Source organism: Oncorhynchus masou, chromosome 7 (assembly GCF_036934945.1).
Source record: "Oncorhynchus masou masou isolate Uvic2021 chromosome 7, UVic_Omas_1.1, whole genome shotgun sequence".
Classification (NCBI taxonomy): domain Eukaryota; kingdom Metazoa; phylum Chordata; class Actinopteri; order Salmoniformes; family Salmonidae; genus Oncorhynchus; species Oncorhynchus masou.
The window spans coordinates 19,179,530-19,196,529 of NC_088218.1; the positions used below are offsets into that span (position 1 = coordinate 19,179,530).

Consider the following 17,000-nt stretch of genomic DNA (forward strand, 5'->3'; position numbering starts at 1 on the left):
GTAGACAGTCCAGGATGCCTGCTGAATCAGTGAAATTACAGAGCATCAAAAAGCTGGGAGAAGAAAACAATTGTTTTGATGAAGGTACACCTGCATAAATATGATTATGTTCAATGCATCATTTTGATGTCATTTCCCTGACATAAACAGTGCTTTCAAAAAGTATAATATTTATTTATCATCTTTTATTACAGAACCTAACAACGCATTCATGTAAGTGCATCTTCCTCAGATAAAAACAACAACACTTGTCATGACTTATATTCTGTGTGATTTGGGTTCTTGCTGGTAAAATTGATAAATTAAACTATTTATTTATTTAACTAGGCAAGTCAGTTAAGAACAAATTCTTATTTACAATGAAGGCCTACTCCGGCCAAACCCGGACGATGCTGTGCCAATTGTACACCACCCTATGGGATTCCTAATCACAGCCGGTTGTGATACAGCCTGGAATTGAACCAGGGTCTGTAGTGACACCTCTAGCACTGAGATGCAGTCGGGAGCCCATTTCTTATCAAAACAAGGTCACATTTAATAGCATGTTCTTGTTTTCCCCGCTGCAGGACGATGGGGAACCTGGAACAGAACACAAAGTAAGTCCATCTTCACCCCCTACATTATTCCCACTCATGTCCTTTAGGCTTTGACTAATTTCTCTGTGATTGTCTCAGGTCTCCAAACAAAAAGAATGAAGCTGCTATTAGGATTGGCTTCTTTCAGCTGGTAAAGTATTTTATTTGTATTTTCTTTTCATAGAGATAAAACAAAACCGTACCTAACTCTATGGTTCCTTCAGTGAATTCCCTGTGCGGTTGTGTAGTGTTGTGTGAAGGTCACATGAAGATGTTTTTATTTCATCTCATTTGTGTGAGAGAGCTGGCTCATAACTCTTGTACATAAGAGCTTTAAACCACAACTGGACTGGAAATCATCAGAAACATGTACAAGAATGGTAAGGTACAATATGAGAATGGAGCATCATGGGACAGACTCATCACACACAGGCAGGTTCCAATGGGGTGCCTTTATTTTAGCAATGACTATATTACCATCTACATGATTACAGTGGTTAAAGCATGCATATTTTGTCCAGGTAGTACATACTGAGAAGGTAGGTCAGATTATCAGAACACCTGTTGTGATGACTGACCCATTGGTTGGTTGTGACCCTGATGATGCTGGGGGGTAGTGTGTGTGCCTTCCTCCACGGTTCCGCCAAGCCTCTCATGCTGCTGGTGTTCGGGATGCTCACTGACACCTTCATCGAGTACGACATCGAGTTACAGGAGCTCCTGGACCCCAGGAAGGAACGTATCAACAACACCATACAGTGGAAGAACCAGTCAGTATGGACAGACTGGCTGGACAGCACCAAGTCTGATAAGATGAAGAATTTAACATGCGGGTAAGTCCTATTCGTCGCTGTACAGAAGAGTAGAACGTTGCTACACATGGAATTTCTATATCAAGGATTGAGGATAGAAAGATATATTTTATATTTTAACCTACATCTGTATGACATTCATTCTCAGGCTTCTGGACATTGAGTATGAGATGACCAATTTTGCCTACTATTATGTTGCCATCGGATGCGCAGTTTTCTTGCTAGGATACCTTCAAGTAAGTATATAGTTGGCATCAACATACTGTGTTCAAGCAGTTTGATGATTGCTTTGAATGCCTTATTTCTCTTTTAGATCTCGTTGTGGGTGACGTCTGCAGCGCGACAGATCCAGATCATCAGAAAGATGTACTTCAGGAAGTGATGAGGATGGAGATTGGCTGGTTCGACTGCCCCTCGACTGGAGAGTTAAACACACACATGTCAGAGTAAGAGAAAAACACAGACCAAAATTCCCCTTTTAGGTTTTAATAGAAAAAGTTCTGGGAAAGGTTTGCATTTCTTGTCATGCTTTGGACCAGTACAGATGTAGGATCTTAATTTGATCACTCTTTTGTTGCTGAGAATTGTCCTGCACAGCAGGTAGTGTAGTGTATTTGAGTTTTAAAACAAACTGTTAGGGAAATTCTGCAGTTCTATAAAGTATAAAGGTATTCAGATCCAATCATTTTGGTTGGGAGTTGAAATTTCAGACTTTATTTGCCCTAACAAAACCTGTATCAACCCCTACAAAAATGTCCATTAATTAACTTCTTGATGTACCCATCCCATTAGCGGGATCATTTTCGTCAACCACCACTATATTGCAGAGCGCCAAATTCAAATTTAACTACTAAAAATATTTAATTTTCATGAAATCACAAGTGCAATATAGAAAAACATAGCTTAGCTTGTTGTTAATCCACCTTGCGTGTCAGATTTCAATAAAGCTTTTCAGCGAAACATACCAAGCGTTTATGTAAGCACATCTCTCTCAGTAGACAAAATATTACAAACAGCTAGCCGCCAAGTAGATTGGTCACGAAAAAAAAGCAATAGATTAAATCGCTTACCTTTGATGATCTTTGGATGTTTGCATTCACGAGACTCCCAGTTACACAATAAATGTTCCTTTTGTTTCATAAAGATTATTTTTATATCCAAAATACCTGGCGCGTTATGTTCAGAAATCCACAGGTTTGAGCGGTCACGACATCGCAGACGAAAATTCCAAATAGTATCCGTAATGATCGAGGAAACATTTCAAATGTATTTTATAATCAATACTCAGGTTGTTTTTACAATATATAATCGATAATATATCAACCGGGACTGTAGCTTCTTCAATAGTAGAGAGAGAAAATGGCTGCACCAGGCTGTTGCGCATACAAAACACTGCTGGCACCCAGCCATACAATGATGCGATGTGAACTTTCTCGGTCATTTTTCAAAATAAGAGCCTGAAACTATGTCTATGTCCGCAATAGGCTGAGAAAGGCTGGCCTGAGGGCTTGTAGGCCTGTTGTAGGCAGGTCCTCACCAGACATCACCGGCAAATATGTTGCCTATAGGCAGAAACCAACCGTCGCTGGACCAGACAGGACTGGCACAAAGTGCTCTTCACTGACGAGTCAGGGTTTTGTCTCACCAGGGGTGATGGTTGGATTCGCATTTATCGTCAAAGGAATGAGCGTTACACCGAGGCCTGTGCTCTGGAGCGGGATCGAGGTGGAGGGTCCGTCATGGTCTGGGACGGTGTGTCACAGCATCATCGGACATCAGCTTGTTGTCATTGCAGGCAATCTCAGTGCTGTGCGTTACAGGGCAGACATCCTCCTTCCTCATGTGGTACCCTTCCTGCAGGCTCATCTTGACATGACCCTCTAGCATGACAATGCCACCAGCCATACTGCTCGTTCTGTGCGTGATTTCCTGCAAGACAGGAATGTCAGTTCTGCCATGGCCAGCGAAGAGCCCGGAGCCTGGCAACATCTCACAGCAAGAACTGGCAAATCTGGTGCAGTCCATGTGGAGGAGATGCACTGCAGTACTTCATGCAGCTGTATGCCACACCAGATACTGACTGTTACTTTTGATTTTGACCCACCCTTTGTTCAGGGACACATTACTCCATTTATGTTAGTCACATGTGTGTGGAACTTGTTCAGTTTATGTCTCAGTTGTTAAATCTTGTTATGTTCATACAAATATTTACACATGTTAAGTTTGCTGAAAATAAACTCAGGTGACAATGAGAACGTTTCTTTTTTGCCGAGTTTATATTTAACATGATGTAACACATTAGTAAAAGAATGCTACCTTTATCAATACAAAAGTGCACCTCCACTAAAGTGTATCATTGAGAGAGTCTTTAGAGGAAATAGTGTAGACATTTGAAATATCCCATTTTTTCCCCTCCCTCCCTCCCATCCTCTCTTTCTCCTTGAGAGTCTTTAGAGGAAATAGTGTAGAGACATTTGAAATATCCCATTTTTTTCCATGCCCCAAAGAGGCTCCCTCCCATCCTACCACAGGTGAGGTTGACATAATTTAGCATGCTATACATTGAGGGCTAGTGTAACTGGTGTGAAATGGCTAGCTAAATTTGACACGCTGGTGGGAGAGGGCAGAGGTCAGATGAGCGGCGGTCAGAAGCAGCGTATCGCCATCGCCCGGGCCCTGGTCAGGAACCCCCGGATCCTACTGCTGGACATGGCCACCTCCGCTCTGGACAATGAGAGTGAGGCTGTGGTACAGGAGGCTCTGGACAAAGTGGGTGGTTGCGTCCTAAATAGCACCCTCTCCCCTAAATAAAGCAGGAAGTGACCAGGAAGTGTCTCTGCTAGGATCAATTAATTACAGTAATAATAGTTAGGATAACTCTGATGATAGATTGTGTTTTCGTATCATCTTTCATGCAACAGGATCAGACCTAAGTACGTGACAAATGGTAGCAAAACAACCATGAAAATAACCATATTTACAGTAGCCAGCTAGGATAACGGTCTGGTGTTTATCTTCTATAAGGTACACAATGGCCACACCACCATCTCCATAGCCCATCCTCTGTCCACCATTAAGAACGCGGACGTGATCGTGGGCTACGAGCGGGCGGTGGAGAGGGGCAAGCATGATGAGGAAGGGTGTTTACTTCACTCTGGTCACCCTACAAAGCCAAGGAGACAAGGCTCTCAACTGGAAGGCCAGACAGAGTAGGTCCCTATGAGATCAATGCATCCCCACCCCAAAATTCTAAAGTTGACTTGAATGCACTTTTGTCAACATAAAAAGTATTAAGAGAGAAATTAATGTGCAGGAACATTGTTAACAAAACATTTCTTATAACATTTTGTGTAATAACCTCCTGCCTTTTGCCTGTGTCAGTGCGGGCAACGATGAGCCAGAGCAGAATAATCTATCCAGGGAGATGGAGATGTTGGTGCGTACCTTATAGAAGATACAGTGCCAGTCTCAGGTACTGTAGAACTACATCTCTCATGATGCACTTCACATCCTTTTCACAAGGCCTCACTCACATCTGGTTTCCTTGTAATCCGACACACATCTGGGTGAAGCACGGCAGACATTTTGTGCCAGAATACTGACTGATGATGCCATTTTGTATCTTGGTAGTGCATTGACATGTGCAGAGCCTCTATCAGGAAGAGGACCCGCTCACAGCTGTCCAACCTCATTCCAGAAGCAGAATCCTTTGTATCTCAGGCAGACGCGGGCAAGGTCTGTGTGTGTGTGTGTGTGTGTGTGTGTGTGTGTGTGTGTGTCTGTGTGTGTGAAGGAGGTTGGTATGGAAGTCATCAACAGGGTTAAACAGAGGTTACTTACTCCTTACCCTTTCCAGGTAATCTACAGTTTACACGTGTGCATTTGTTAGACTTGTATCCACAGTCCATACACGTGTGTTTGTGTCCAGAGTGCCTTTGTAGAGGAGGTGGAGGAGCATGTTGAGCCTGCTCCAGTGACCAGGATCCTGAAGTACAATGCTCCTGAATGGCCCTACATGCTGTTTGGAACCACCGGAGCTGCTGTCAACGGGGGAGTCAACCCAGTGTACTCCCTGCTCTTCAGTCAGATTCTGGCGGTAAGGTGGAGGGGTGGAGTATTAACCAAGACCGTCTTCATTGAATATCGGTTCATTAACTTAATAATGTGTGTATGTGTGTGTATTCCTCAAATCAAAATCAAATTTGATTTGTCACATACACATGGTGAGCAGATGTTGATGTGAGTGTAGCGAAATGCATGTGCTTCTAGTTCCGACAGTGCAGTAATAACCAACGAGTAATCTAATCGAACAATTTCACAACAGCTACCTTATACACACAAGTGTAAAGGGATGAAGAATATGTACATAAAGATATATGAATGAGTGATGGTACAGAACGGCATAGGCAAGATGCAGTAGATGGTATCGAGTACAGTATATACATATGAGATGAGTAATGTAGGGTATGTAAACATTACATTAAGTGGCATTGTTTAAAGTGGCTAGTGATACATTTTTTACATGTATGGCAGCAGCCACTCAATGTTAGTGGTGGCTGTTTAACAGTCTGATGGCCTTGAGATAGAAGCTGTTTTTCAGTCTCTCTGTCCCTGCTTTGAATCACCTGTACTGACCTCGCATTCTGGATGATAGCGGGGTGACCAGGCAGTGGCTCGGGTGGTTGTTGTCCTTGGTGATCTTTATGGCCGTCCTGTGACATCTGATGGTGTAGGTGTCCTGGAGGGCAGGTAGTTTGCCCCCGGTGATGCGTTGTGCAGACCTCATTACCCTCTGGAGAGCCTTACGGTTGTGGGCGGAGCAGTTGCCGTACCAGGCAGTGATACAGCCCGACAGGATGCTCTCAATTGTGCATCTGTAAAATTTTGTGAGTGCTTCTGGTGAAAAGCCAAATTTCTTCAGCCTCCTGAGGTTGAAGAGGCGCTGTTGCGTATTCTTCACCACGCTGTCTGTGTGGGTGGACCATTTCAGTTTGTCTGTGATGTGTACGCCAAGGAACTTAAAACTTACTACCCTCTCCACCACTGTCCCGTTGATGTGGATAGGGGGGTACTCCCTCTGCTGTTTCCTGAAGTCTACGATCATCTCCTTTGTTTTGTTGACGTTGAGTGTGAGGTTATTGTCATGACACAACACTCCGGGGGCCCTCACTTCCTCTCCCTGTAGGCCGTCTCGTCTTTGTTGGTAATCAAGCCTACCACTGTAATGTTGTCTGCAAACTTGATGATTGAGTTGGAGGCGTGCATGGCCACGCAGTCATGGGGGAACAGGAGAGTGCTCAGAATGCACCCTTGTGGTGCCCCAGTGTTGAGGATCAGCGGGGTGGAGATGTTGTTACCTACCCTCACCACCTGGGGGCGGCCCGTCAGAAAGTCCAGTACCCAGTTGCACAGGGCGTGGTCGAGACCCAGGGTCTCGAGCTTGATGACGAGTTTGGAGGATACTATGGTGTTAAATGCTGAGCTGTAGTCGATGAACAGCATTCTCACATAGGTATTCCTCTTGTCCAGATGGGTTAGGGCAGTGTGCAGTGTGCTTGCGATTGTGTCATCTGTGGACCTATTGGGGCGGTAAGCAAATTGGAGTGGGTCTAGGGTGTCAGGTAGGGTGGAGGTGATATGGTCCTTGACTAGTCTCTCAAAGCACTTCATGATGACGGAAGTGAGTGCTACGGGGCGGTAGTCTTTTAGCTCAGTTACCTTAGCTTTCTTGGGAACAGGAACAATGGTGGCCATCTTGAAGCATGTGGGAACAGCAGACTGGGATAAGGATTGATTGAATATGTCCGTAAACACACTAGCCAGCTGGTCTGTGCATGCTCTGAGGACACGGCTGGGGATGCCATCTGGGCCTGCAGCCTTGCAAGGGTTAACGCGTTTAAATGTTTTACTCACGTCGGCTGCAGTGAAGGAGAGTCTGCAGGTTTTGGTAGCGGCCCGTGTCAGTGGCACTGTATTGTCCTCAAAGCGAGCAAAGAAGTTGTTTAGTCTGTTTGAGAGAAAGACATCCTGGTCCGCGAAGGGGCTGGTTTCTTTTTGTAATCCGTGATTGACTGTAGACCCTGCCACATACCTCTTGTGTCTAAGCCATTGAATTGCGACTCTACTTTGTCTCTATACTGACGCTTAGCTTGTTTGATTGCTTCGCGGAGGGAATAGCTACACTGTTTGTATTCGGTCATGTTTCCGGTCACCTTGCCCTGGTTAAAAGCAGTGGTTCGCTCTTTCAGTTTCACGCGAATGCTGCCATCAATCCACGGTTTCTGGTTGGAGAATGTTTTAATAGTTGCTGTGGGTACGATATCGCCAATGCACTTGCTAATGAACTCGCTCACCGAATCAGCGTATTCATCAATGTTGTTGTTTGACACAATGCGGAACATATCCCAATCCACGTGATCGAAGCAATCTTGAAGCGTGGAATCAGATTGGTCGGACCAGCGCTGAACAGGCCTGAGAGCGGGAGCTTCCTGTTTTAGTTTCTGTCTATAGGCTGGAAGCAACAAAATGGAGTCGTGGTCAGCTTTTCCGAAAGGAGGGCGGGAGAGGGCCTTATATGCGCCACGGAAGTTAGAATAACAATGATCCAGGGTTTTACCAGCCCTGGTAGCTGAATCGATATGCTGATAGAATTTAGGGAGTCTTGTTTTCAGATTAGCCTTGTTAAAATCCCCAGCTACAATGAATGCAGCCTCAGGATATGTGGTTTCCAGTTTACATAGAGTCAAATAAAGTTTGTTCAGGGCCTTCGATGTGTCTGCTTGGGGGGGAATATATGCGGCTGTGATTATGATCGAAGAGAATTCTCTTGGTAGATAATGTTGTCGACATTTGATTGTGAGGAATTCTAAGTCAGGTGAACAGAAGGACTTGAGTTCATGTGTGTTGTTATGATCACATCACGTCTCATTAGTCATAAGGCATAGCCCCCGCCCCTCTTATTACCAGAAAGATGCTTGTTTCTGTCGGCGGGATGCGTGAAGAAACCAGCTGGCAGTACCGACTCCAATAGCGTGTCTCGAGTGAGCCATGTTTCGGTGAAGCAAAGAATGTTACAGTCTCTTATGTCTCTCCGGAATGCTACCCTTGCTCGGATTTCATCAACCTTGTTGTCAAGAGACTGGACATTGGCGAGTAGTATGCTAGGGAGTGGTGCGCAATGTGCCCGTCTCCGGAGCCTGACCAGAAGACCGCTTCGTCTTCCCCTTTTACGGCGTCGTTGTATTGGTTCTCCGGCTGGGATCCGATCCACATTTACATTTACATTTAAGTCATTTAGCAGACGCTCTTATCCAGAGCGACTTACAAATTGGTGAATTCACCTTCTGACATCCAGTGGAACAGCCACTTTACAATAGTGCATCTAAATCATTTAAGGGGGGTGAGAAGGATTACTTTATCCTATCCTAGGTATTCCTTGAAGAGGTGGGGTTTCAGGTGTCTCCGGAAGGTGGTGATTGACTCCGCTGTCCTGGCGTCGTGAGGGAGTTTGTTCCACCATTGGGGGGCCAGAGCAGCGAACAGTTTTGACTGGGCTGAGCGGGAACTGTACTTCCTCAGTGGTAGGGAGGCGAGCAGGCCAGAGGTGGATGAACGCAGTGCCCTTGTTTGGGTGTAGGGCCTGATCAGAGCCTGGAGGTACTGCGGTGCCGTTCCCCTCACAGCTCCGTAGGCAAGCACCATGGTCTTGTAGCGGATGCGAGCTTCAACTGGAAGCCAGTGGAGAGAGCGGAGGAGCGGGGTGACGTGAGAGAACTTGGGAAGGTTGAACACCAGACGGGCTGCGGCGTTCTGGATGAGTTGTAGGGGTTTAATGGCACAGGCAGGGAGCCCAGCCAACAGCGAGTTGCAGTAATCCAGACGGGAGATGACAAGTGCCTGGATTAGGACCTGCGCCGCTTCCTGTGTGAGGCAGGGTCGTACTTTGCGGATGTGGTAGAGCATGAACCTACAGGAACGGGCCACCGCCTTGATGTTAGTTGAGAACGACAGGGTGTTGTCCAGGATCACGCCAAGGTTCTTAGCGCTCTGGGAGGAGGACACAATGGAGTTGTCAACCGTGATGGCGAGATCATGGAATGGGCAGTCCTTCCCCGGGAGGAAGAGCAGCTCCGTCTTGCCGAGGTTCAGCTTGAGGTGGTGATCCGTCATCCACACTGATATGTCTGCCAGACATGCAGAGATGCGATTCGCCACCTGGTCATCAGAAGGGGGAAAGGAGAAGATTAATTGTGTGTCGTCTGCATAGCAATGATAGGAGAGACCATGTGAGGTTATGACAGAGCCAAGTGACTTGGTGTATAGCGAGAATAGGAGAGGGCCTAGAACAGAGCCCTGGGGGACACCAGTGGTGAGAGCGCGTGGCGAGGAGACAGATTCTCGCCACGCCACCTGGTAGGAGCGACCTGTCAGGTAGGACGCAATCCAAGCGTGGGCCGCGCCGGAGATGCCCAACTCGGAGAGGGTGGAGAGGAGGATCTGATGGTTCACAGTATCGAAGGCAGCCGATAGGTCTAGAAGGATGAGAGCAGAGGAGAGAGAGTTAGCTTTAGCAGTGCGGAGTGCCTCCGTGATACAGAGAAGAGCAGTCTCAGTTGAATGACTAGTCTTGAAACCTGACTGATTTGGATCAACAAGGTCATTCTGAGAGAGATAGCGGGAGAGCTGGCCAAGGACGGCACGTTCAAGAGTTTTGGAGAGAAAAGAAAGAAGGGATACTGGTCTGTAGTTGTTGACATCGGAGGGATCGAGTGTAGGTTTTTTCAGAAGGGGTGCAACTCTCGCTCTCTTGAAGACGGAAGGGACGTAGCCAGCGGTCAGGGATGAGTTGATGAGCGAGGTGAGGTAAGGGAGAAGGTCTCCGGAAATGGTCTGGAGAAGAGAGGAGGGGATAGGGTCAAGCGGGCAGGTTGTTGGGCGGCCGGCCGTCACAAGAAGCGAGATTTCATCTGGAGAGGGGAGAGGGGAGAAAGAGGTCAGAGCACAGGGTAGGGCAGTGTGAGCAGAACCAGCGGTGTCGTTTGACTTAGCAAACGAGGATCGGATGTCGTCGACCTTCTTTTCAAAATGGTTGACGAAGTCATCTGCAGAGAGGGAGGAGGGGGCGGGGGAGGAGGATTCAGGAGGGAGGAGAAGGTGGCAAAGAGCTTCCTAGGGTTAGAGGCAGATGCTTGGAATTTAGAGTGGTAGAAAGTGGCTTTAGCAGCAGAGACAGAGGAGGAAAATGTAGAGAGGAGGGAGTGAAAGGATGCCAGGTCCGCAGGGAGGCGAGTTTTCCTCCATTTCCGCTCGGCTGCCCGGAGCACTGTTCTGTGAGCTCGCAATGAGTCGTCGAGCCACGGTGCGGGAGGGGAGGACTGAGCCGGCCTGGAGGATAGGGGACATAGAGAGTCAAAGGATGCAGAAAGGGAAGAGAGGAGGGTTGAGGAGGCAGAATCAGGAGATAGGTTGGAGAAGGTATGAGCAGAGGGAAGAGATGATAGGATGGAAGAGGAGAGAGTAGCGGGGAGAGAGAGCGAAGGTTGGGACGGCGCGATACCATCCGAGTAGGGGCAGTGTGGGAAGTGTTGGATGAGAGCGAGAGGGAAAAGGATACAAGGTAGTGGTCGGAGACTTGGAGGGGAGTTGCAATGAGGTTAGTGGAAGAACAGCATCTAGTAAAGATGAGGTCGAGCGTATTGCCTGCCTTGTGAGTAGGGGGGAAGGTGAGAGGGTGAGGTCAAAAGAGGAGAGTAGTGGAAAGAAGGAGGCAGAGAGGAATGAGTCAAAGGTAGACGTGGGGAGGTTAAAGTCGCCCAGGACTGTGAGAGGTGAGCCGTCCTCAGGAAAGGAGCTTATCAAGGCATCAAGCTCATTGATGAACTCTCCGAGGGAACCTGGAGGGCGATAAATGATAAGGATGTTAAGCTTGAAAGGGCTGGTAACTGTGACAGCATGGAATTCAAAGGAGGCGATAGACAGATGGGTAAGGGGAGAAAGAGAGAATGACCACTTGGGAGAGATGAGGATCCCGGTGCCACCACCCCGCTGACCAGAAGCTCTCGGGGTGTGCGAGAACACGTGGGCGGACGAAGAGAGAGCAGTAGGAGTAGCAGTATTATCTGTGGTGATCCATGTTTCCGTCAGTGCCAAGAAGTCGAGGGACTGGAGGGAGGCATAGGCTGAGATGAACTCTGCCTTGTTGGCCGCAGATCGGCAGTTCCAGAGGCTACCGGAGACCTGGAACTCCACGTGGGTCGTGCGCGCAGGGACCACCAGATTAGGGTGGCCGCGGCCACGCTGTGTGGAGCGTTTGTATGGTCTGTGCAGAGAGGAGAGAACAGGGATAGATAGACACATAGTTGACAGGCTACAGAAGAGGCTACGCTAATGCAAAGGAGATTGGAATGACAAGTGGACTACACGTCTCGAATGTTCAGAAAGTTAAGCTTACGTAGCAAGAATCTTATTGACTAAAATGATTGAAATGATACAGTACTGCTGGAGTAGGCTAGCTGGCAGTGGCTGCGTTGTTGACTTTGTAGGCTAGCAGGCAGTGGCTGCGTTGTTGACACTACACTAATCAAGTCGTTCCGTCGAGTGTAATAGTTTCTACAGTGCTGCTATTCGGGGGCTAGCTGGCTAGCTAGCAGTGTTGATTACGTTGATTTCCATTCTCCCGGATGGTGGGAAAGACACAGGATTCGCTTCGGGAAAGTCGTATTCCTGGTCGTAATGATGGTGAGTTGATGTTGCTCTTATATCCAGTAGTTCCACCTGACTGTATGTAATAAAACCTAAGATTACCTGGGGTACCAATGTAATAAATGACACGTAAAAAAAAAAATACTGCATAGTTTCCTAGGAACGCGAAGCGAGGCGACCATCTCTGTCGGCGCCTGAGGTGGAATGGTTGGTTCCTGTAGATATTCTCCATACCAGACCCAGAGGCTCAGAGGAGGGAGATCAATGGTATCTGCATGTTCTTTGTGCTGGTCGGAGTGACTTCCTTCATCACCCATATGCTCCAAGTACATGTCCCTCCCTCCCTCCCTCCCTCCCTCCCTCCCTCCCTCCCTCCCTCCCTCCCTCCCTCCCTCCCCCTCCCTCCCTCCCTCCTCCCTCCCTCCCTCCCTCCCTCCCTCCCTCCCTCCCTCCCTCCCTCCATGCTCACCTTTCTTTTGTTACTTGTTCTAAAATACATATTTAATCTTCACATCAACCGGATCCTTTCTCCCGCTTCTCTATACTCCGTGAAAAGAGAAGCCTATTTCATCTATCTTTTTGTCATTTGTCATTTCCCTTAACCTGATCAGATGGTGTCGGTGTCTGCCCCAGGGCTATGCCTTCTCTAAGTCTGGGGAGCTGCTGACAACCCATGTTGGGTCAGGAGGTGGGCTGGTTTGATGACCACAGGAACAGCCCTGGGGCTCTGAGCACACAGGTCCAAGGGGTCAGTATGGACCTCATATAGTCCTCATATAGTCCTCATAGAGGGCAGTTACCAGACCCCAGACCAAATAGTATTAGTGTCTTTCAAATACTTGATTTAATGGAGTGCTTTGGAACTAATGCAGATGACTCAAAAGAAAACCTCACCCATCTGGCATTCTGGGTAAATAACCTAATCCGACCCAAAGTGATTGACACCGCTCCCTTGTCCTCTCCTAGGCCACGGGCTCTCAGATCGGCATGATCGTTAACTCTCTGACCAACATTGGCGTGGCTGTCATCATTTCCTTCTATTTCAGCTGGAAGCTCAGCCTGGTCATCATGTACTTCCTGCCCTCCCTGGCTCTTTCCGGAGGCTTCCAGGCTAAGATGCTCACTGGCCTCGCCAAGCAGGACAAACAGGCCGTGGAGGATGCAGGACGGGGAGGCTACAGTACTCCACCGTACTCCACCGTACACCACCGACTCACTGACCAGGGCTGTTTGTAACAGGCTGGAGTCACATAGTGCTACTGTGACTGGAAGTGAATTGTCACTAACTTCTCACATGTTTCTCAAAAGCTTCTGTTAGAGTCGTTCAAGCAAAGTCACTCCCACAGAACTTCCGTTGTGTCATGTTGTAAGATATTTCAGCCTGTAACTATTGTAATGTCTGTTATAGACATCAGGTGCGCGCTTGCTGAAACAGTCACAGTAGACCCACTGGAGGGCTTACCTTACAGTGTGTTAGAGATCATGCGCAGAGTTCCTGTACTGTATACTGTTCCTACTTCCTATTCTAGACTTACACGGTGGTAGTGGTGGGTGGTTGCGTCATCTCTGTGGTATCTTTTGTAGATCTCTGAGCGAGGCCCTGAACAACAGCCGTACCATCACCTTTGTTAACTGGGGAAGGAACAGAGCTTTGTGGAGATGTACAAGGATCACCTGGAGGCTCCGTACCAGGCCGCCAATCAGAAGGCCAACGTGTACGGCGCCTGCTACGGCTTCGCCCATTGTGTTGTCTTCATGTCCAACAGCGCCTCCTACAGGTTTGGAGGGTACCTGGTGCGCCAGGAGGGCCTCCACTACAGCCTGGTCTTCAGGTGAGAGAAACTGTCTGCCTGTCTGCCTGTCTGTCTACTTCATAAACAGACCATGAAATCACATTGTCCAAGATGTATTCCACTACCTACACCACCTGTGTTAATTCCTATATATTAACTTGACTAAACCACATTGTCTCTCTGTGATTGGTTCAGAGTGATCTCAGCCATAGTGACAAGTGGCACAGCGCTGGGCCGAGCCTCTTCCTACACCCCCAGACTACGCTGAGGCCAAGATCTCAGCTGCCTGCTTCTTCCAGCTCCTCGACCACCTGTCAAAGATCAGCATCTACAGCAACGAGGGGGACAAATGGGTACATGTTGCTCAAGCGCACACAAACACACGCTCATTCTCTCTCTCTTGCTCACGCCGCCTCTCTCTCTCATGCTCACGCCCCCTCTCTCTCTCTCTCGCTCACGCCCCCCTCTCTCTCTCTCGTCCAGCCTGATTTCAGCGGGAACTTAGAGTTCATTGACTGTAAGTTCACGTACACAACCCGGCCAGACATCCAGGTGCTGAACTGCGTCAACGTATCGGTAAAGCCCGGGCCAAACACTGGCCTTCGTGGGCAGCAGCACCAGCGTCCTGCTACTGGAGAGATTCTATGACCCCGAACAGGGCAAAGTGGTGAGTCCTCAGTTTCTCTCAACAGCACGCAATATCCCCATATATGTCTCTAGAGGTATAAGGACTGTAAGAGGGTGGGGGTATCCTGGGAGCTGGATTAGTTCACAGGATAGTTGACTGGATTTTCCATGTTGCATTTGCAGATGGCCACGTACCTGCACTCCAAGATCGGCATCGTATCCCAGGAGCCCATTCTGTTTGACTGCAGCATCGGAGACAACCTGTGTGAAGTCAGCCTAAATGACATCATCTCCGCATCCAAGAAAGCCCAACTCCACGACTTTGTCATGACGTTACCTGAGGTAATGCTGCTGTCAGTGTACTGACTTAAAACAACACTGACATTGTACAAACTTAAAACAATACTGTCATTGCAACTGAAGTTTGTAGCACTATTAGGAAGGAAACACCAACGATTTAAATGTGTCATTTAAATCAAGTCACTCTAACATCTTTGTTTCTATCAAAGATACCCGCACACTAAGATCCAAATACAAATGTCCAGTTTCTGTGCCAAACTTCTAGTCACAAGAACTCTGTCAGGGTATATCCGGCATCTATAGCCCTTTGTTTGACACAGTAGTCTTTTAAAGTTTTAATTTCCCCCTTTAGAAATATGACACCAATGTGGGTTCCCAGGGCTCCCAGCTCTCTCGGAGACAGAAGCAGCGCATAGTAATCGCCAGGGGGATTATCCGCAACCCTAAGATCCTGCTACTGGACGAAGCCACTTCAGCCCTGGACACGGAGAGCGAGAAAGTAATGTCTCCATGACAACCGCCTGTCATCATCACGAGCAGTAGAAGAAGTCCTGAACCTGATGAGGATAGACTGAAATTTATACAGATAGCTTTATTACAGATAGCTATTTCAAATGGTTTTAGAATTGGTACGAGGCAAGGCAAGCATGCAATTTGCCTGTGCCTTCGGTCCATTGTATGAGGCAGAGGCAGTAATCAAGTAATCATGGTGAGTCATGGGTGATTGGGAAATCAGCTCAAAGCTTTGTGTGTGTGTGTGTGTGTGTGTTGTGACGGCCCTGAACCGTCTCAGTGCTTCTCCTTCCAATAGGGTGCTTTCCCTTTAATTCCCAATTAAATAGCCAGCATCAGCTGCGCAAAAGTGGGGTTGTGATGGAGATGTGTTCAATCCGTCTCTATTCCGTTTGTTTTGTAGCCTAATAGAGTTTACCCAGGATCGGATCCAGTCTTTGCGTCCGTGGACTCCGTTCTTCGTGGCCTTTCTCCGCTGGAGATCTATTGGCGGATTGGATTGCTTGACACCTACTGACTACAACCTTTTTGTATACGGTATTTCATTTGTTTTGATGTGATGTTTACGGTGATGATTTATGTAGTTAGTTGTAGTGGAGGACTTAGTAAGAGTTGATACGCTTTAAATTTCTGTGGTAAAATAATTGTTATATTGATTGTATGATTAATTAATACTGGGTTTACGCTACACTGAATGAACGGACAAACATTGCGTGACAAAGGTCACTTGAGATCCCTGAACTCCTTTACCGGGCTGGACTCTTTTTTTTTAGGCCCGAGGTACAGGACATTTCTGGAGGAACCAGAACTCTTTGTGATATTATATGTGTGTGGAATCATTGATGTTGCTAATATAACCCACGCAAAAAAGAATACAGTTGTTTTTGAAGTTCTTTCCAATGTTTTAAGGACCAGATGGGACTCATTCCCTCCCAAACCAAAAGGAGAAACCAATGTTTTCTCTGGTAGGCACAACCTACCTGGCACCCCTATAAATAATAACCTCAAGTCAAAACCGTGTGTGTGTGCGTGCGCTACAGACGGTGCAAGAGGCGCTGGATAACGCGAGGGAAGCCCGAACCTGCATCGTGTTCGCCCACCGTCTTTCCACCATCCAGAATTCTGACATCATCGGCTTTATGTCCAGGGGCTTCGTCATCGAACAGGGTCCACATGACTATCTCATAGCCCTCAAAGGGGCCTATTACAAACTTGTCACCACCGGTGCACCAATCAGCTAACTCCTCAGGGTTAAAGGAGCCAAACCAGGAAATGTCTGTTCAGGTCATCATGCCGGGTCAAATAGTATTTATTCTGCAGAAGGGATCCTGTCAACCGTCACACATTCTTCAGTGTTAATTGGTCATGTGTATTTATTTGTTGTCTTACATGTAAACAGTATGTCTGAGAATATTGTAGGTCTGAGTGGCTACCTTTAATCTTTGTGTCTTTACTTTTTTTTGGAATTAACTGTATTGCATAAGAATAAAATGAATCCAAATATCTACATTGAGGGTATAAAGTAACTGTTTACGATTGTCGACTGTTTGTACTGTGTTTACCATTATACATTTACGATTTAAAATGTTTTGGATTTTAAATGGAACCTTTTATTCTTAAATCAAATATGGTGCATTTAAATTGCCTGCAGATAATAATACATTCTACAATAGTTGATT

General features: G+C 47.2%; 1 pseudogene; it reads left to right on the forward strand.

Moving 5' to 3' along the window:
* The first annotated feature begins 14 nt into the window (after positions 1-14).
* On the forward strand, positions 15-16,830 carry LOC135543078 (bile salt export pump-like; annotated as a pseudogene).
* Positions 16,831-17,000: the final 170 nt, after the last annotated feature.